Source organism: Sarcophilus harrisii, chromosome 3 (assembly GCF_902635505.1).
Source record: "Sarcophilus harrisii chromosome 3, mSarHar1.11, whole genome shotgun sequence".
NCBI lineage: Eukaryota > Metazoa > Chordata > Mammalia > Dasyuromorphia > Dasyuridae > Sarcophilus > Sarcophilus harrisii.
Genome location: NC_045428.1, coordinates 270259953 through 270281891, shown reverse-complemented (window position 1 = coordinate 270281891; position 21939 = coordinate 270259953). Strand labels below are relative to the sequence as shown.

Below are 21939 nucleotides of genomic sequence, written 5' to 3'. Positions count from 1 at the left end.
AAAATGGCAATTATTAAGAATCCATAGGATTATCCATCTAGATCCTTCATATAGGTGAGAAAATGAAATCCATAGAGGCTAATTCAATTGTGCAAAGTTACTAATGGTGACCCTTTATAAATTCTGATACTTTGATGGATCCATGATTTCACTGATGGAAGTACTCTCTGTCAATATATATCCAAGTTCAACCATGCTTTCCCATCCTGTGCAATTCTTCTCCATGTTTTTCCTCTAATTCTAAAGAACAGAGGTCTGTAACTTGGATTCCATGAATTTTTATTTTAAAAATAAAAATTTGATAACTATTAAAGAACTTAGCTTTAAAAAGACCAAGGTTTCCTACTACATCCAGAGCCAAATCCAGTGATCCTGATCTGTATCTGACCATTGAACCCAGATGATTCTGGAGAAGAATGTGAGGCAGGTGACCTTTCACAGCCCTCCTACAGTCAAATCCAATTCACTTGCATGTCATGGCATCACCTCCCCAATGTCATGGCCATCTTTGAGAACAAAAGATGAAAAACAACTATATTTTTAGAAAAAAAATTAATAATTATTCAATATAGTTATTTTAATCATTTCACTTATTCTTAAATTAAAATTTCAAAAAAAAACTTTCGGGACACTTTGTATAATTTTGCTTTGATTTGTAATTCTCTTTGTATTTTTATCTATGATTATTCTTGGGGAGATTTGACTTAATTCACACAAAGATTTCCACAAGCTACTTTTACCACCACCATTTTTTGTTGTTTTTTTATTATTCTGTGAAGCAGTATCATTTATAACATTCTATGATTCTCTTAGAAATGAGCCTAGACTCAAAACTATTGTTCTTTTTTGCTATCATGTCCCTGGCAAGGAACACATATTTGTTGGCTGAAGTCCGCTGAAGTAATTTGGGTATCCTTTTGGTCATTATTATGGTAATTCTTATAATAATTAATTATATCTAAGAAATAGTAAAAATCTGATATCCTTAATTTTATTCATTTTTCAAAGTCATCATATTGTTTAAATAGATCTGTTTGGAGGTATCATAATTGCATACAGTATATGCATCTTCATTGTGTCTTCTAATTTGGTATTTATATTGGCAGTTTAAATAGTCAATAATCAGACGACACAGAGACAGCTAATTCTTAAATGACTGCTAGAAATGTAATTAGTCATTTCCTGTTTGTTGAGGTACTGTCAAATTAATTGTTTTGTGATGTTCTATGCCTATCATGTCCATAATCTTTAGTTCCTATTCATGAACAACGCATTAGTAATTAACAGAAATAAAATTATGGAGTAATCAATAAGGTCATTTCTTTTCCCAGAATCCTCTATGTCTGAAGTAACAAGCAGCATGATATGTGTCCTTGATTTAGAGGATAAGATCAAGACCTTTGTGGAATTTCCCTATTTCTTTATTTTCTACAGCTGGTAAATAATGGCACATAAGCTATAATTACCATGAACACAACAAAACAAGATGACTATTTCATGAAATAATGTTTCTTGTTGTTTTGGGGCACAAAGAGAAAATCAGTTTCACCAAACTGCTTATTCATGACTCCAAAGTAAATGTGTAAGCAACACATTTCCAGTAGCAGGAAGTTCATTATGACTTCTGCCTTCACTTCTAGGAAATAACAATAATAATGTGATCTAGATCATTCTCAACTATTTGGGCCCTAGGAAAAAAGAGTTAATATTTAGAGTACAAAAAGTTAAATCAGCACACAAAATTCTCATGGATTTACTATTAATTTCAATGTTCTTTGACCTAGCAATATCATTACTACATCTCTTTTCAAAGATGATTAGGAAGAAAGGAAAAGAACCTAGATGTTCTAAAATGTATATAGTAGTCCTCTTTGTGGTGGCAAAGAACTGGACATTTCAGGGATCTCCATCAACTGAGAAATGGCTGAACAAGTTGTGGCATATGGTTGCTGTAGCGACCATGCTAGCACCTAGGAGACCCCAGAATCAGCCAGAGGCAGGATAAGCAAAAGTCCTTAATCGTTATTCTTGGTCCCCAGACGTGGGATTGAACAGGATGGAAGCAAAATCTCTGAGACCGCCTTCTCCCTCGTCTACTGCAGAGAGTGTGTCCCTGGCTAGCTTTTTCCACCCCCTATTCCCTCTTACAATCCTCTATACACCAATCATTGAGCCAGTATGGATAATGGAAAGGACCATTTTCCAAGCATATGTCCATAGAGTATTATCCAATCAGTAGTTAGCCTCAAGCGCTCACCAGTCCTGACCTCAGTGCATTGACTCAATAGTTTCAGCCCTCTACAAGTTGCAATGGAATACTATTGTGCTATAATAAATGTTGAGCTCAAGATCTTAGAAAAACATGGAAACACTTAAATGAAATAATGAAGAGAGAAATTAATAAAACCAAGACAGTATTGTATACAGTAATAGTAATATTATTTTAAGAACTCCTCTGAGTGAATAAGTTATTTTGACTATTACAAATACCCAAATTAACTCTAAAGGACATATGAAAAAAAACTCATTTGCATCCAGAAAAAGAACTAATAAATGAAAGTATATATAGAATAATTTTACATATATATATTTATGTGTGTATATCTTTTTATATACATGTATGTATGTATATACATATGTAGGGTAAGAAAGGAAAAAATTACATGATAAATTTGTTGTATATTAGAAAGGAACCGCAAGTTGTACATAGTGAATTTGAATTTTCATATGTAATCATCCTTTTTATTGTACTATGTTATGGAGATGCCTGTTTTATTCTATAAATTAAAAATAAATTTTAAATTTTTATAACATTCATTTCTATGAGGATGATTTAGATTTATATTTTCATACAATCTCCCTCTTGAATTCTAGTCTCACATTACCAACTACATATTAGATATTATGTTCCATAGACATTCCAAATGTGATGTATCAAAAAATAGAACTCATTATCTTTCTTTCATAATTTAATCCTTTCTAAACTTTAATATTTCTGTCGAGATCACTGTAATTCTTCTAGTGTATAATCCTGTAGTCACTGTAATTCTATCTAGTTCTCAGTTTTGGCCCTATCTTTAACACCTCAACTTTCCCTTACTCAATAGTAAACCATCCAGTTAGAATCTACATAATAGGAACTCCTATGTCCCAGCATGTTAACTTGACTCTGGGAATACAGAGACAAAAATGAAATAGTCTTTTTGCTTAAAAAATTTATATTCCACTTATGCTAAGCATTATGTAATTTTAGATCATATATTAAGAACAATTATTTGTTCACATAATTTTAAACCATATGTCATTGAATAATAATTTTTCATATAATAGACTAAATAATGAATCAATCAAAAAAATAAATTAATACATTTGCAATAATTGTTCACACAATTAGACCATATTAATTAATGTAAAATTTGTAACAATAATTCAACAATAATTTTTCATTTATTGATATGTGGCCTAAAAATTGTAGGAGGTATAACACTTTCTGTTCCTTTTACTGACACACATTATTTATATGTATGGGATTATATATATGGGATTTCCAGTCAGTGTAAAATAGTTTCCCATGTATACTCCAGCAAATATCTAAAAAAGAGTGCCACATCCAAAAATGATCACAAAATTCAAAAAAGCAATAAACTGCTTCAGACACTGAGAACAGTCCTGCCAGGGAAGCAAGTGTACACTCAAAGGTAAATATTTAAAAAGCCTTCCAGTCCTCTAACCAGCAACTCATAAAGAATGTGTATACCTTGCCTTGCTGTTTTCAGGAATTGAGAAACTTGAAATCTTTGGGCAAGGGAATTCCGGGAGTTTGGAAATCCATTACACTCTAATTGAAGATGCTCCCTAGAGAAACAGAATCCAAAAGTGCTCTGCCCCACCTGCTCCAATAAGGTTAGAATTCCTTAATAATTACTTGGGTGTATAGTGGGACATCAAGTTTGTGGCTCTGGATTATGATAAATTAGGATGATCCAGAAAACCTAAAACCTACTAATATTCTGAATGCGAACATCTGAGGAAAGGTTGAATCCAGTGGCAGGGACCAAAGAAATAGAGACCAAATCGAACCTGACCTGAAAATGTGGAAAGCAATTGAATTTGACTCTGATTCAAAATCTCAAATCAATAACTAAAGCTGCTGATAGGAGTAAAGAAAAGACATTAAATACATTGTAGAAAGAGATGACCAAAAGATAAAACCAGAAAAAGAGAGGAACCTTTCAACAAATATATATATATATATATATATATATATATATATATATATATTTGCAAATAAATAGCCCAAAACAGAAAATGTTGTCTCCCCCATGTAGCAGATTCTGAAAATTGGAATGCAGAAAAAGAAACTCAGTAATTATAGAAAATAAGATATGTTAGGGGAAAAGTATTGGGAAAAAATGGAAAAATGTAGTATCTACTATAGAAAAAGACTAACCTAAAAAACAAATTAAAGAGAGATCATGTGAGAATCATTGATTTTTTTTTAATCAACAAACAAAAAAGTCTGGATACTTCATTTGAAAAGGAAAATGATAAAACTAAAATTGCTCCGATCTATTAAAATCATAAAACAAAGTGAAAGCATAAAGAACCCATTGATTATTTCCAAAAAGAAATTTTAAATTGAAAATTCTCAATAATTACATAGCCAAAATCTAGAAGTGGTAAAGTGATTTAAAAAAAAATAAAATAAAATATCACTGCAACTAGGCAAAAAAGAATTCAAGTAACCATGTACCATAATAATCATCTAAGACTTGGCTACAACATCTATGCAAAAGAAAAAAAAATTGGAATGAGATTTTCAAAAAAGTAAAAAATAAATACTCCAATATAATACTATGGATAATCCTACAAGGGGCAAAAAGGTATCTCTAATGATAAAGAATTCAGCAAAAATATTCAGATCCAGTCATAGGGATTTTAAAGGAATCTGCAAAGTCAAAATAATTTCAGAAGGGGCTAAATGATGATGAAGGGTTAGGGTTTTTACCTACATTTTAATATAGGAAGAGGAGACAAGAAAGTCATCTGAATCAAAATGTCTTTAACAGTCACAGTGAGAGTTAAGAAAAATAAAATGTCTAAATGATTTTTGCCTCTTTTGATTTTCTTAGGAGAGAAAAGAGAAAGGAAAAAAAAATATGTCAGGAAGAAATAAGAAAAAAGGAAGTTAATATTTCTCTTTGGGTATGTGACAAGAAGAAAATATAAAAATGAAAAAAACAGTTGAAAGATAATTATAAACAGTTGAAAGATAAGTATCAAATGAGCATTGTACTTATCTGACTGGACTTAGAAATGCACACACACACACACACACGCTGAAGCATATACTTACTTTAAACTCTGTAGGAAAAGAAGTGAATCCAGTGAGAAGGAGGAGCCTAAGCAAAGAGACAATACTCAAAAGCAAAACAGATTTCAACTTTGGAAGGTCAATGAAAAAGAGGGGATTAAACAGAGAAAATGAAAGTTTAAGAAGTAGTGATTGCTGTCTGGGTAATTTAAAAATAAACAGTGGAGTGGAAACACAATTTCAGTTTAGATTACTAGTCAATTGCATTCCTTCATTTTTGCCATCTTTATAAAAATTGGACTGGATGAAAAGAAAGGGAAAAGAATAAGATGGAATGATATTGGGAAAAAAACACAATTGATGAAAAAAAACAGAACATGAATGGAATGAGCTCATCTCTAAACTAAAAGAGGGTAGGAGAATGGATTAGAAGGAAAGATACAACAATATAAAATATAAAAATTCTAAGAGTTAGTATGAGAGTGGAATAGAAATTATTATGCTTTAATAGGCTTGTAAAAAAAAAAAACAGGAGTTATGAGTTCATCTTGAAAACCAATCAATTCTCTTTTTTAAAAGTTTGAAATGCCTTAACTTTTCATCCTGATATCTTGAATTCTCTTACAAGAATGTGTAAAAAACTTCAGGAATATTTGTAATGAGTTATTTGTAATTTCTTCTAATTCAATAAGAAAGTATTCTCAGTTCAAAAAATAGCTATAGAAAAGTTACTCTAATGTTTCCTACCCCTTTTACTTAGTCATAAAAATATAAGTATGACTAACATCAGCTTAAAATGTGAAATCCTAACTAAAGTCTAAATTCAAATTAGAATTAATGACATTTGAATGATCCAAATCTTAAATCTTATTTGTATTGTTTATCTATCTTTAAAATGTTAACTCCTAACTTTGTTTTGCCTTAGAATGGGTATGATATTGATAATGTATCAGATGAGTTAAATTTCACAATTAACAAGAATAAGTTTAATGCACATCCACTTGAAAAACACTTTATATGTAAAGAGCAATATGGCATATTGAAAAGTGTTGGATAAGAGTTGGGACACCTGGGGGGATTAAATAATATTTCTGATACTTAATAACTCTATGACCACAAGCAAACAAGTAACTTAATTACTCCAAATCTCAATTTCTGCCTCTGTAAAATAGAAACACTTTTCTCATAGAGTTACTGTGAAGATCAAATGCTTTATGAAGTTTGATAGTATGACAGAAATATAAGTTCATAATATTATAAATATTTAATCACTGATTATTCCATATTTCTCTTCTAAACTTCTAAATTACTAGGCTTACAATTTTTCTATTCATAAGTCACCATAAAATAAAGGTTCTCTTAAATGGATTTTTTTAAAAAGAAACACTAAATTTGTTGCTAGACATATTTTTTATAAGTTCAAAATACTGCCTGTTGTTTTATTGACAAAAATTGAAAGTCTGAATTTTTTAGCTGCTTGAATAGATACCCTTCCATTACCATATGCCCTGTTTGGATCATTTTCAATTTATATAATGAACACATGTGAAATCACTAAGATTTATTTGGGTAGACTTGGCAGCCTTTCCATGTATATGTACTTGAGCAATGAGAAACACTTTGGATTTAGGGCTTGCTCTCTAAAAATAAATGATTGCTTTAATCTGGGTAAGTGTGTATGAGTAGAGGAAACATGAATAGGGTGTGACTCTTTCAGTCAGAAATCTGATTTATACAATGTTGTACTATAGGCAAAGGTCTAGTCAGAAATAATCTCTTCTCCAAAATTTCATTTGGTGTCCATGAGAAGAGAAACTTAGAAATTGTCTTCGTTTAATTAAGAGGAGACAGAAGTCAAGTAGAACACATACTCTTACTTCTTTAAGTTCATAGGATATCAAAACCATTTCCAAAATAAGTAGCTCCTCTTTAAGCAACTTAAACAGCTACCCAAAGCATGTGGTGAATATAAAGCAATATCCTTAAGAAGTAGAAAAATGCTATGGGAAATATTTAGCAATTTATGTAATCTCCAGGAATAAAATTCAAAACAAAGATAATTTTGGAACAACCTGCACTAGAGTTTACAGGACCTTAGATTTAGGGTTGTAGGACCTTAGAGGCCACTTAACCCCACCTCCTCACTTGATAGATGAGAAAACTGAGACCTGAGAAAGTTTAAGTGACTTGTGCAAAGCTATTCAAGTATTCAGTAATTGAACTCTCCTCATTCCAAATCCACACTATCTTTACAACTGCCTCACTATGGTGACAATCACATCTCTGACTGTGAGAACACTATATATTTTTTTAATTCACTGATAAAATGTTTGGTTTTGTTGGAAAAAATAAACTCACCTTAAACTAACAAAAAATCTAGGGTTCCTTGAGGGCAACCTAGCAAAATGAGCTAGGCCAATAGCCTAGGCTCATTGGCTCTCAAACTTTTGTTTTCAGTATCTTTATCCTATTAAAAATTATTGAGGATTTCTCCAAAGCGTTTTTGTTTATCTGGATTATATTTATAGACATTTACCATATTGGAAATAAAAACTATTTTTGAATTTGTAGACCCTCTAAAAGGGTTTCAGAGATCCCCAGGATTCTCTAGACCATACTTTGAGAACCAGACAGCAATAGCCAAGGCTCTCTCTAGCCACCAGGTGTTGAGCTTTAGTGAGTCTTTCCTCATAGAGTATAATGTTGAACAAAACACTATGTTATCTAATTGAAAAATAACATTTTAACAATATGACAATTATAAAATATAAAGTAGATTTGTTTTATTATTTTATAGCTGAGTTGTTTTAACTTTTAATTTATATTTTATGACTAAAATTTTTAAAAAAAAATTTTCTTAATCCACTTCACTTTTATTTTTAGACTATAACAAAGAAATATGATGCATTTTAAAAGAGAAAAAACTAACTTCCGAAAATATAAACATTATGTCAATTGTATTTAATTGAATTAAAATACAGGCATAACCTGCCTGACATTTTTTGCTCTACAGCTTTACAAGAAACAACATTATGGGAACACTTAATTGGCCCTCTGGAACTTACCTTGACGTGGCAAAACACATCACTTCTCTGGATGCCAGTTTCTCCATCTGGAAAATTAGTATGCAAGACTAAGTGATATTATCCCTTCCAGGTCAAATTCAATGACGGTAGGGCAACCTTATGATGGGGGTCTGCCCATTTAACTATAAAAGCAAAGAAAAGAAATTTGAAGAAAAATGATAATTGTTCAATTGAATTTTAATGACTTGGCAAAATAAGACATTCTCTCCTCACTATACCAAATAACATGCAAATTACATAGAGTAATAAGAGACCACAACTTACAGAAAAAGAATAGATACATCAGAAAGAATGAAATAGCCAGGGATAGATACAAAGCCCAAGATTAAGACCTGTACAAGTGATCATAGAATCAAAATGCAGGAAGTAAAAGTACTAAATAGCATGAAGTAAGGAACAGGTATGAATGTCACTGGGATATAGATGCCTTGCAAGGAGAACAATAAAATTCAAACCCTTAACTCAGTTAATTAGGGTAAAGTGATTTGCCCAGGATCACACCCAGGTCCTCCTGACTTCGGCTTTGGTACTGTATTTACTGTATCACTTAGCCACCCTTCAGTATTATTTCAAGTTATATTATTGTATATTATATTGTATTATTATTTTATATTATGTTTCATCATGTCATATTATGCCATGTAATACTAGAGGATGTTTTATTATTAAAAGTTATATTTTAATGATAATCCTTACTACATAAATATAATGAATGATAGTCAACTCCAAAATATGTTCCACTCAATCAAAAAATTATAAAACAGAAAAAAAAGGGTGCTTTAAAGATTACTATAAGATTCTGAAAGTACTTTGAATTGATAAGAGGAATAAACCGCAAAGGTTTTATATTAGTTACTGCAGATGCAGACAAAAAGAAGTAATGGTCCCTGCCTTCACAGAATTTATGTTCTATTGGGTAATAATAATATGGAAATGACTTTAAGTACATTCTGAATAATGCTGCTTCAACCAACATAATTTCTCTGTGATGTCACAAAGACATATCTATATTTTATGATAATATCTCCTTGAGTTTGATGGCTACTGGGGAGAGCACAGAAGCCATAGCTATGTTTACTAGTTAGAAAGTATCTTTTGCTTTTAGATATTATAGCACAGTTGGGAACAGCAGCAACTTCAACTCCAATGTTAGAGTGAAACAATAGTAAGAGAAATTTATATTTACAGAGGACTCTAAAGTTTACAGGATACTCTAGTAACCACTACCCTGTGAGGTGGGTAGTACAAATATTATTCTCCATTTTTCAGATGAGGAAACTAGGATTCAGTGAAATGATGTCTTTTGGCCATGGTCATAAAGGCAATAAATCCTAGAGATGAAATTTGAATCTAGGTGTTCTGACTTCAAAACTAGACTTCTTTCCATTAATACAATGGTCAGCAGAAATCATTGCCAAAATCTTTTTTTTTAAATTTGGAAACTTCCAAGCAATAATAAGAAGCCAATATGACTTCAGGTTGCTAACTCCTTCACTTTTGGTGGGGGGTCCCTAAAATGGGTCAGTTCAGCAATCTGGCATTTAAGAAAATTATTATGTATAGATCAGTTACCCACATTCAACCAGAAAGAGAGAAGAGGAGGTCAAGAAAATCACATGTTTCTACTACATGGAGGATTAATATACAATTACAACTCTTAAAGGCAAAGTAAGGGCAACCAGGTAGACAGAGTACACAACCTGAATTCTTCCTGAGTTCAAATCTGGCTTCAGACATTTAATTAGCTGTGTGAGACATTCTGCAAGTCATTTGACCCTGTTTGTCTCAGTTTCCTTATCTGTAAAATGAACTGGAAAAGGAAATGGCAAATCTAGTATCTCTACCAAATATATATATAATTTCATCAATTGATCAATTCTATAAAAATTCAATAAAATTCAAAATTCAATAAAAATTTTCATCAAACATTCTACTAAATTAATTAACCTCTGTGTAGAAGAAGGTGTAAAATATTAGGTATGAAAAAGCAAAAAAGCAAATATTGGCAGTCTCTGCCCTTGAGAAACTTGTATTCATCTGGCAGAATACAGCAATAAATGGATTGTCTTGATAGGATCAGGAGTCAAGCAGTCTAGAAAATTTCAAATTTCATGAGAGTTGTGTTTCAGAAAGAGTGAATTCTAGTCACAGGGTCAGTCTATGTAAGCAGGCCGATTTAAGTAAGGACATAAAGGACTAAAAGGTACTGATATTTAACAAGCCTGGAAAGGTAAGCTGAAATCAGATTTTGGAGTGTTTTAAATACCCAGTTGAGAAGTTTGTATTTCATGCTAAGGACAATTGGGAGCCACTGAAGTTTCTTGAGCAGAGGATCATATGATTCATGACCACATTTGCTTTAGGGAAAAAAAATAGTTATTTGGAATATCTATTAAAGAAAGGGGAAAACTAAATGCCAGGCATTTTTAAATCTCTTCCATATTTCTTAACAGGAAAATTACAGTTATACATGCATGAGTGGGACAGAAGAAAAAATTTTAAGAAAGGTATTTACAGAAATGATGCTATAATTTGAAGTACTCAGAGACAGTATAAAGAATAAGCAGTCCTTTGACACCAAGCAGACAGCCTGGAAAGCCAAGTAGCAGTCTAAGATTTTGTCATCAGGTTATGATTCAGAATGATTGACAAAGACAAATCATTTTAACCAGGGTCTGTGTAGGATATTAGAATAAGCTTTTAAAAAGAATAAAGAGTAAAGAAAAGAGTTAATGAAATATTTATAGAATACATAGGGGTGAAAAAGCAGAAGGAAGCTCCAAAAGATACAAATGATCAGGACAGTGTTGGAATTACAATGCTGAATTTATTATATGCTTTAAAAAAAATGCTATACATAATTAAGATTCAAGGTTTCATATGCAATTTTTTCCTATTCTTTGTATATTGAACTGATCATATTTGTTGATGACTATCAACTTCATAATAAAAAATGGGGGATTAATTCTCTTTTGGGGGGGTTGGTTTTCATATTTGCCCTAAAAAACATTTTCTTTAATGTTCTCTTAATTTAATTTAATTCAACAAACATTTATTAACTAATTATTCTGAAACAAGCCCCATATCCTAGAATAATAATAAATATATAAATAAATAAGTCCGCCTCTCAGAGATTCACATTTTCCTTAAGCTTATCTGTTTTTAATAAAACGACAGATACATTGTAGGTATTCAATAAATACATGTTAACTTTATTAAAAGGCATATTTTATATAAATGAAGTATTGAATATCAGACAGAGCATACATTTTACAATTACAGCAGTGTGACTACATCACCACTATCCAGAAACAATGTATCTAAATTTCAGGGGCAACATTTTGAATGAATGAACCACTCATAGATCAACACTTCAAAAACTGAAAGAAAGAAAGAAAAAAAACCAAGAATGACAATCAAAAAATATATATATATTACAATCCCTAACAACAACAAAAAAGCAGTTCTTTTTTAAAAGAGAGAGAGAGAGAGAGAGAGAGAGAGAGAGAGAGAGAGAGAGAGAGAATATGGATTTGAATTTAAATTAAAAAAGCCTTGAGTTTAGAGTTGGAAAATCTGGATTCAAATTTCGGTTCTGCTATTTAATTCTTGTGTGACACTGAACATATGAACTGGGCCTTGGTTTTCTTATATATATAAAATGTAGGGTTAAACCAGATGAACTCAGTTCTCTTCTAGTTCTAAATCCTACTTCCTTTGAGTTTATTAACTGATTATTTAATTGAATGTAAATCAACAGACCTTTAAATGCTCACAATAGTGAAAGTTACATTATGAGCCACTAGATGGCACCATGGTGAACAGAGTGCTGAGTATGGAATCAGAAAACATGTTAGTGGGTTCAAATCTTACCTGAGACACTCACTAGCTGTATGACCCTGAGTAAATCACTTAACCCTGTCTTCCTCAGTTTCCTCATCTGTAAAATGAGCTGCAAAAGGAAATGGCAAACCACTCCAGTATCTTTGTCAAGAAAACCCCAAAAGGGATCACATATGGAAAATGACTTAATAGCAATGCATGTGGAGGCCCATATTTTAATGACTTCATGTGCTTAAAAATACTCTTCTTAGCGATGTGATTGCAATTTTCTTGATCTACAAAGAAGAGCTATATTACCTTACATGCTTCAAAGCAAAGAAATGGGACAGATAATCTATTAACATAGTCTTTCATTCATTCAATAAATATCTCTTTACTGTCTACTGCATTCCAAGAGTTTTGCTAAACTCTGGGGATATAAACAAGCAAGCAAACAAAAAAACAAAAAAGCCTTGGCCCTTAAAGAACTTAAATTCTATTGGGGGGGAGGGGAACAGCATAAACACAGAAAATACATAAAAAGTAATTTCAAGAGGAAGAGTCCTTACAAGTAGAGGAACTAGTATATGTCTGGTGTGGTTTGCAAAGGCACTTCAGCTAAGCCATGAAAGAAGCTGTAGGAGTGAAAGAATCAAAGGTAAGAGTACTGGCCAGGAATGAGAAGTGACCTTTGCCAGTGCATAGAGATGAAATATAGGAGACTATATGGGGAACAGCAAGTAAGCTATAACTTCCTATAATCCTAGAAAAGTAAGTTGGAATCAGATTGTGAAGGATTTTCATGACAAAGAGTTTATAATTTATTTTAGAGTTTCTTAGCAGTGAAGTAACACAGTCAGATTTGTGTTATCTACTTGATAGCTCTATAATGGATAGATTGGAGAAGCAAGAAACTGGAGCCAGAGAAACCAAAAAGGAAGCTATTGCAATAATCCAATGTGATGAAGACAGGAATTAGGATGGTTATAGAGCAAGGAGAAAGAAAGAGATGAATGTAAGAGACATTGTAAAGGTAGCATTGATACATGTTGTCAACTAGTTGGGGATTATATTTCTAAGCTCTATATCTGCATAATTCTATTTAAGCAAATTATCTGTTTTCAAATTTTTGGTCTTTATACTCACTCCCATACATTCCTAAAAGAGCATTTGTTTATGTTGGTTATATCTCCTGGTATTTGAAATTAAAACTGATAAATTTTTAAACATTATTTTTCATTGAAAATAAACATATTACATGATAATAATATGTTCTGATGAAAAATAACCAAGTTCCAAAATGAAAAATAATTAGCGAGGAAAATGATATTGATTTATCTATTTTTTTAAATCACTTTCATGACTGACTTAAGAGAAAACACTGGATTGTCATATCTGCTTCTGCATTCAATATGTTGTAATATAGTGTTTCAATTGAAGTATATGAAGGAGATATGATCATACATAGATATGAAGTTAGAAAAGGTAGAACAATTTTAATTGGAAAATAATGTATTTGCTTATTAGGAAAATAGTTTTGACCTTGTAAGCCATAAAAGGATCTTGGGAACATGAGGGACCTGTGAACCACACTTAAGAACCACTAATCTAAACAAACATGAAGTAGAATCACATGAATTAAACACCCTTTTATTTAACTTCCTTTATTGGTGTTCTGTTATCAAGAGGATTTTCAAGTATTTAAGGGGGGAATTGGCTTAGAAGTATTAAAATGGCTTGGACAAGAGGTTATGAAGGATTAGCAAGGGCTAAATTATAAAAGTGAAATTAAACTCTAAATTGAAGAAAGACCATCATGGGGATATCTTGCTACAAATACAAAAACTCATCTCTCCAATCCAATTCAACTATTATTTATTAAGCACAATGGTGCCATCATAGTGTTTATTTAGGGTGAGCTACAAGGAAGATAACATAACATAAAAGGAGATGAAACAAAATGCCTTTTGCTGGCAAAAATTAAGATCAGTTTCTACATGGCAGCTAGAAATGGAAAAGAACCTTTGGCAGCTTTCTTTTCTCTCCCATGGGTGAGAGGGGAAAAGGTTAAATTAAACCCTATTTGAGAACAGTGATGTTTTGTGATGAGATTAAAAGACTTCTAGAATATCATAGGTGTTCCCTGAAAATATGAGCAATCTCAGAAGATCAATATTTTTAAGACAATGCAGAAACTTCCATTATTGTCCAGTAGCCCCTAGACTGATAGAATTTGTGCCAAGTATTATATTATTTTGAATTTTGCTCTAATGTGTACAGCATGTAATGTTTTAAGAACCATTTAGAGATTAATCAAAGTACATGCTGTTAAAGCAATAGAGGTAGAATCTGATTTTTTTATTAATAAGTTCATCTTCAATATATTTATAAATAAGTTCAGGTCAGATTTGCTTATAAAACTGAGTCACACTTTTTAAAAAGGGTAATACCTTTCTAATGAGAAAAATCTATCCATTTTGTTCTATGATCCAAAAACTACATCATCTAGTGGCCTTTGGGTTTCATAAGAATTCAAAGGAAACTTAATCCTAGTAGGTTTACTACAAGGAACACATGGCTCAGACTTTACTCCTAGCTCTACTACTTTGACCTTAACTTCTCTTGATCTCAGTTTCTTCATCTGCAAAATGAAAAGATTATATTAGATGATCTCTCAAATATCCTTCAGCTCTAATATATGATAGGATTCTCTGTGAAGTCAACAGTAATAAAGCTAAAGGGAACTCAGCTCAGTTCTTTTGTTGCCATTATGTTCCAATCCAAAGAATTCTTGGTTCTCTCCTGAATTCTACCTGGACCCAATGTGTAGCAGTATCAAGAAAAAAGACATAAGAATATCCTGTATTCTTCTTTCAAGAAACTTGAAATGCTCTTTGAATATGCCCATACTCTCATGTCCTGTTCGACTTTACTTATCTTATTCTTTCTTTTTTTTTTCATTATTTTTTACATCAGACGGCCTAACAGAACTAGTACAGCTTCATAAGAATCAGTTCTGTAGACAAGTCATATCAGTAAATACTCTTTGGTCATACAAAATGTCTATTGTGAAAGCCTATTTTCCCATATATTTCCCATATGTCTTAGATTTTTGGAGGAAAGTTTTGTACCAATTTTGTTTAATATACCACCTTAATAAATATCCTTTGCTTTAAAAAAAAAAAAGCTAATTGATATCTAGTGGCTGGTTGAAATGGGAAATACACTGTCGCAGGTTTGTGAGCAACAGTACTATCCCAAATATGAGCTAAGATGTTTCTGGCAGTTAATTCATGTATGCAAAGCATGTATGTTGTGTGTTCAGAACCAAGACTTCCACATTCAGTTATACATCACATAGGGGATTATGACCCACATTTTAAAAAGCTTTGGTCTAGATGAGGTACCTTGACAAGGCATAATGAATGCAGAATCAGAAAGTAGCATATGGAATATGCAGAAGAGTATGTAATTGTTCTTTAGGATTCAACAAGTGTCTACTACTATAATTATTAGTAGTATTGTTGTTGATTATAAGTACAGCCCATTTTACATTGTTTATATCACTAATAATTCACTAATGCAATGATCAGCTTATGTTTAAGATGTTCTTTTCCTGAACTTAGTACTAGCCTCCTTAAACTGGAGGACATATAACTTGATAGGTAGATTGTTGATATTCAATAATTACTTGATTTTCTTAATGAAATAAATTGAAGGGGGTGTTACATTAGTGATAACCACATTTCTCTTGAAATACATTCTCTCTGCTTCCTATATATTTCTTACCATCCCTTCTCCCAGGAATTTTCTTTCTTTTCTTCATCTTCTTCCTCCTACCACCATTCCACATCCCCCTCTCTCTTTCCCCACAATGTTATTAATAAAAATGGATCTTTTCACATACAGTCCTCCAGAGGTATGTTGTTCCTGTCTGCTGAAATGCTACAGAGACAAGCACTACATGAATAATTAGGGATGGTAGACCATGTGTGTAGGGTATCATCAATATGCTAATGAAACTTAACTTCTACCTTTTCTTAGCTTTCTGACAAATTGTCATCTTTTACTTTCCTAAAACTGTGATAACAGAGTGGATAAAAACTAAGTCTCAAGTTTAACTCTCATAAAACAGAGCTCTCTATAGTGTCTGCACCAACAAGACATCTGCTTCAAGTTAGTTCTATCATCCAATTCAGCAAACATCAATTAAATGCCTCCTGTGTGTAGAACATTGTTTATTAGTACTGGGGAAGATGTAAAGCTTATTCAGGATATAGATGACACCTTCAATGGATAGGAAACTATGTTACACATACAGATAACTCTAACACAAAATGAGTGACAGTTGAGAGTAAGGGAAAAAAGGTAATTAGTGACAAAGAGGGAGAGATGAGAACAAAGGAAGATTTCATAGAAGTGGCAGAATTTGAATTTAGCTTTAAAAAATGGGTAAGAGTCAGGAATGGGCAGCTAGGTAGTGCAGCAGATGGAGCATCAAGACTAGAGTCAGAAAAACCTAAGTTCAAATCCAGCCTAAGACATTCACTAACTCTCTGATTTTGGGCAAGTCACTTAATCTTGCTTCCCTCAGTTCTTCACCTATAAAATGAGCTGGAGAAAGAAACAGCAAACTACTCCAGTATCTTTGCCAAGAAAAATCCATGAAGAGTCAAACATGACTGAATGACAAGAATCAAGGGGGGAAAAGACAAGAATCAATTCAATTAAATAATTAAGATTCTAGACAAAGGAAATATCATGATAAAAGACACAAAGACAGAAGGTGGCAAAGTACCATGAGTTGTGCTGGAATATAGACTGTGGAAGAAGTATGAGTAAGACCAAATGATACCAGATTGTGAAAAGCCCTATCTAAACACCAGGCAAAAGAATTTTAACTTTATTTGTAAATAGTACAGAGTCATTCAAAGATTTTGAGCAGAGAAGAAACATGACCAGATCTAGAAATACAAAAGCAATGCCTGATAGAGTGAAAATAGTTTGGAGGAGGAGAGAATAGAAAGGGAGATACTTTTTTAGTCCATAGTTGAGAGAAATGGTAAGGAGAATCTATGCTAGAATCATGGCAACTGGAACAAAGGAGGATGTTTCTTGCCCATCTCTGTGAATTTTTATGAAGTCTACATAATATATCCATTAGACATGAGATCAGGAAAACCTTGGTTTGAATATTGCCTCTGGTACCTATATCTATGTAACCCATGAAAAATTACCCTCAAAGTTTCACTTTCTTTTTTTTCTATACAATGGGGAAAATAATAATTGAAGTACTTATTTTGCAGGATTGCTAGGAGGTTCAAACTAGATGATGTAAGTAAAGCATTTTGCAAACTTTAAAGTCCTCTATAAATGTCAGTAATAACCATTATTATTTTCTTTCTTGGGGATAGGTGCTAAAGCAGCTTAAATATCACAAAAAATAAGATAATTTAGTTATAGATCATTCATCTTCCAAATATGTAAGATTGGCTGAATAGAGGCAAAACCATAGTAAAGATAGGAACAGCTGTGCAGAATAATGAGTGAAGGAAAACTGGAATAGTACTAGGGTAATACAGAATTGTCTCTCCCTTTCTTCCTTCCAATTCCTATATAAGAGACTCCTAAGGGCAAAAATTTTATGTTCAGTTAGATACATGTTTCACCAAGCATAGAAAGGAGACAGCATGGAAAAAACATTTGACATCTGGCTTCCACTGCTGACTCAACATTAAACCTACTGTATGACATTGAACAAGTCATTCCATCTCTGTGAACTTCCCTTCCCAGCTTTTAAGATGAAAGGGTTAGGCTCAATAATCTAAGATTTTCTCTCTTGGATGGGTACAGAGTCATCCAGAGGTAAATTCTTAAAAGCAGTAACTAATCTTTGGCATCCTGCTCATTCCCTTTCCCTCACATTCTCCTCCATGTCAGTCTCAATATTAAAACTGGTTTAAATCTTACACTGTAGCATCCCTCAAAAAATGGCTCATACTCCAAAATGGCTCCATGCTTGACATCATCATTTGGTTGACTTGAGTTACTTTTCTTAGGGGTAGGGGAAAGCATTCTGTCTTCCACTTACAAATTGCTAATTGCTTTATCACCGTCCTTATTGTATTTTCATTTTTAAAAAGAGGATTCCTATTAACTCAAATGTATTTCTCATGGGAACAGTGTAAGAATATTTATAGTGTGGGATATAGGATAGAGAAGCCACCATAAGTCAGAGTCCAATATCAGTTTCCGTAACCTGTTTTTTTTTTTTCCTTCATGGTTTATTTTCTCACTATTTTTCTGACCCCACAGATTCTCTAAGATTTCCTATTTTTCTTTCATCATAGTTCTGATAATAACAAATGGAATTTATTTTAGGGACTATGATGTAGAAGAGCAGATGCTATTTTTTCTATATGAGTCATTTGTAAACAGGGTGCATGACTACCAAGGACTACCTTGGATGGGAGAGGGTTCCTCCTACTCACCAGGTTGAACAAAGTCTCAGATAGCCAGGAACCAAGGAAGCACTTCCAGGTAGGACAATTTAGAACAGTTTCCTTTTCTGCAGAAAAAAAAAAAAGTCTTAATCCTTAAGACACAAAGCAAATAACCACTTCTCTCTTCAAGTAGTCCATGCCAAAAATACAGTTAAGAAGTTTCTACATCATGCAAATTTTAAATAAATTTAAAAGTAATTAGATAAATGGAAGAAAACAAAAGTATCTGAATATCTTAAACATATTACCAGTCTTGAGTATGTCTTTCTCAATTCCATTTTTCCCATTACTTTATTCATGAGGTAGCATGTTTTTATCACTCTAGACTCAGTATTAATGTCCTTCCTATCTCTGCTCTAAAAACTTTCCATTCTCATTGTAATATATGATAATTCTCTTTTTTAATTTATAGTATACCATGTATTATTCATTGATGAACCTTGGCTCATACTACAATTCTATATAATTTTCCACGTCATAAGTGGCCATTTAAATTGAAGCAAAAATAAAATTCAACTAATTCAAATTCACTATATCTGGTTTTTCTCTCATTTCAAAATAATTTTCTGACCATTTAACATTATCATTTATGGGAGAGGGGAAGTAGTTCTTCAGGACCCTTAGAAGTAACAACTCCACATGATAGCTTGGTGATGATAATGATCAGGAAGAGTTTTGAAGAGTCCGTATTATTTACAAAATGGTTCATTAAGAAGCCACTCTATAATATATACAATATATAGTAAGAAAGTATATATTCTGCCCTCTTTTGTTTTCAGCACAAAATCTTTTGTTGAAATAATGAACAGGCTAAGCTTTCCATTCAAAATAGGATTCATCTTACAGGCATGTAGCTTTTCCTGAAATTCTCTTTTGATTTTTCTTCATCATGGATACCCACTTCATCTGAATAACAGATTCCACACTAAATTCTCTGACCTTTCCAGGGAACTTTCCTCCTTTAGAAGCAAACACATACCTCCCACTGAGGGCAATGAGATCCGAATGTCAATAATGAAGGGCATCATTTAGCCTGAAAGTAGCTTGGGGGCATTTAAATACAGATTTCATCTACAGGAGGGTGATTGCTCTCTGAAAGAAGACAGGTAAGCATCAATTTACTCAACTCCAAATTCAGAGGCATAACCATTTAGTAAACACCAGAGGATGCTTTGAAATTCTGTAACCATGTTACTGATCTCCTTTGGATTTAGAAGAAGGGGAGTATATTATTCTATAAGTCATTGTGCTGCATTTGACTTGTGTTGCTTATTGATAGTGAAGTTAACTCATTGCAGTTGTGTCTGACTCTTCATGACAGCATTTAGAGTTTTCCTGGCAAAAATATTAGAGTAGTTTTATATTTCCTTCTCCAGCTCATTTTACAGGTGAAGAAACCAACACAAGCAGAAAAAAAGTAACTATGACAGAGTCATCCAGCTAGATATTCTCTGAGGCTGGATTTGAACTGAGGTCTTCCTTCCTGATTCTAGAAACTGCTCTCTATCCACTTCTCCACCTAGCTGCCTAGTTGTGTTGCTTTTAGTTTATAAATGAAAGAAACACATGAATATTTATGTATAAATATACTTTTATGTACAAATAATATGAGATAGTTATCTACTGTTAGACTAATTGGGAGAGTCATGTGCTCCAACCTTCATTCCTAGTTCAACACTTAGCCTATGTTCCCTCAAACCTACCCCAGCTGAAAGCCACTGAGTACAAAAAGAATCCAGTTTTAATCCTTCTGCTACAACCAAAAGTTATCATCAATTTTCTGATGCACTAAACCAAAGCACAGATTTTGCCTATAAAAAGCCAACTGCTATCTTGTTTCTAAGCCATCTCTTTTTTTCTTAGATAAACATTCTCTTTTAATAATTTATTTTTTTAAGTGATCATCCCCATGATTCTCATCAGTTGTGAGTCACATGATAGAAAGAGCAAAAGATGAGGAATCAGACACCTCAATTCTGGTGTTCAGAATTACCTCAAATTGGCTCTGTGACTCATGTAGCCAAGTAATTCAATGGAAGGGCCTTAGTTTCCCAATCAATGTGGTTATCTCCAACATAGGTTATATGTTTAAAAAAAAAAAAAGATTATGATTCTCTTCCACATATGAAGGCACCTATATCTGTCAAGATTCAAGGTTTTCATAAGCCTTAGTCTGGAACAGTGTTTCCCAAACTTTTGACATATATGTACCCCTTCTATAATTTTCATAATGCTGAGTACCCCTCGTCAAAAAAAATGGATGTATTTTAATAAAAATCAAAATATATTTATTTTTTCTTTTTTTGTTACATACACAAAATCATAATAAAAGAAAAATAAAATTATTCATAATAAAATATAAATCCATGCCAGAAGGTTTGTCCCATGTGGAAGAAGAGCAATTGTTGGAATTGGCTTCAGACAGATTCTTGAAAAATAAACATAAGGAGTGTACTTTAATATCATTCTGGTTACAAATGCAACATGTGTATCCTGTTTTAACAGAAAAATTCTGAAATACATCTTGCCTTTTCAAACTTCATATTTATGTGAAGTTGCTTTTTCAGCATTTGTAGACATTAAGTCGAAAAAAAGGAACAGACATGGAGTCGCATCTCAGATTAAAATTAACAACCAAAGAACCAAATTATGATGATCTGTTATCTCAGCACAAACAATTTCATCCTTCTATATAAAAATAATCAAAATCAGTGGGAAATCAAAATCAGTGGGATTTACTAAAGCACATAACAAACCTTTCCTATAAGAAAAATTGCACAAAAGCTAAAAATATACAGGCGCCTGGAGAAGCCACTAACTATTAATGAAGTAAGTTGTCTCTATAACAAAGTGTGGTATATTCACGTCGTGTCACACCTGACCATCTCACACCTCACGAGATTGTCTTGACTTGAGTTATGAGAACATAGAATTAGGCACAGCTAAGCATGGTGCAGTGGATATCCCCACCAAACTCCGTTGCAACATGTACCCCCACCAAACTCTTCCCATACTCCTAGGGGTATATGTATCACACTTTGGGAAACACTGGTCTAGAGGACTAATGGAGATATAAAGAGGTATATGATATGATATGGTAATTTTATTCAATTATTTTACAATGTATTACATGCAATAGAGATTAGATTTGTTTAGTTTGGGTCTAGAAGATAATATTTGGAATAATGGATAGAAAATGCAGAGAGAAAGAGTA

The 21939-nt window shown here is 32.5% G+C and overlaps 1 long non-coding RNA gene across 6 annotated transcripts in view; it reads right to left on the bottom strand.

Annotated features, from left to right (window-relative positions):
* The window catches only part of LOC116422355, a 158854-nt gene extending 140065 nt beyond the window's left edge, over nt 1–18789 (bottom strand). For 3 of the 6 annotated variants that reach the window (XR_004232954.1, XR_004232956.1, XR_004232957.1), the window contains exons 1-2: nt 18714–18789; nt 8380–8522 (exon numbers count right to left, since the gene is read on the bottom strand). This is a non-coding gene — a long non-coding RNA (uncharacterized LOC116422355). Of the gene's footprint in view, nt 1–5356; nt 5365–8379; nt 8523–18713 lie in introns of all 6 variants that reach the window. The other 3 variants (XR_004232955.1, XR_004232958.1, XR_004232959.1) reach the window with 3 other exon arrangements.
* Between the last annotated feature and the right edge of the window lie 3150 nt (nt 18790–21939).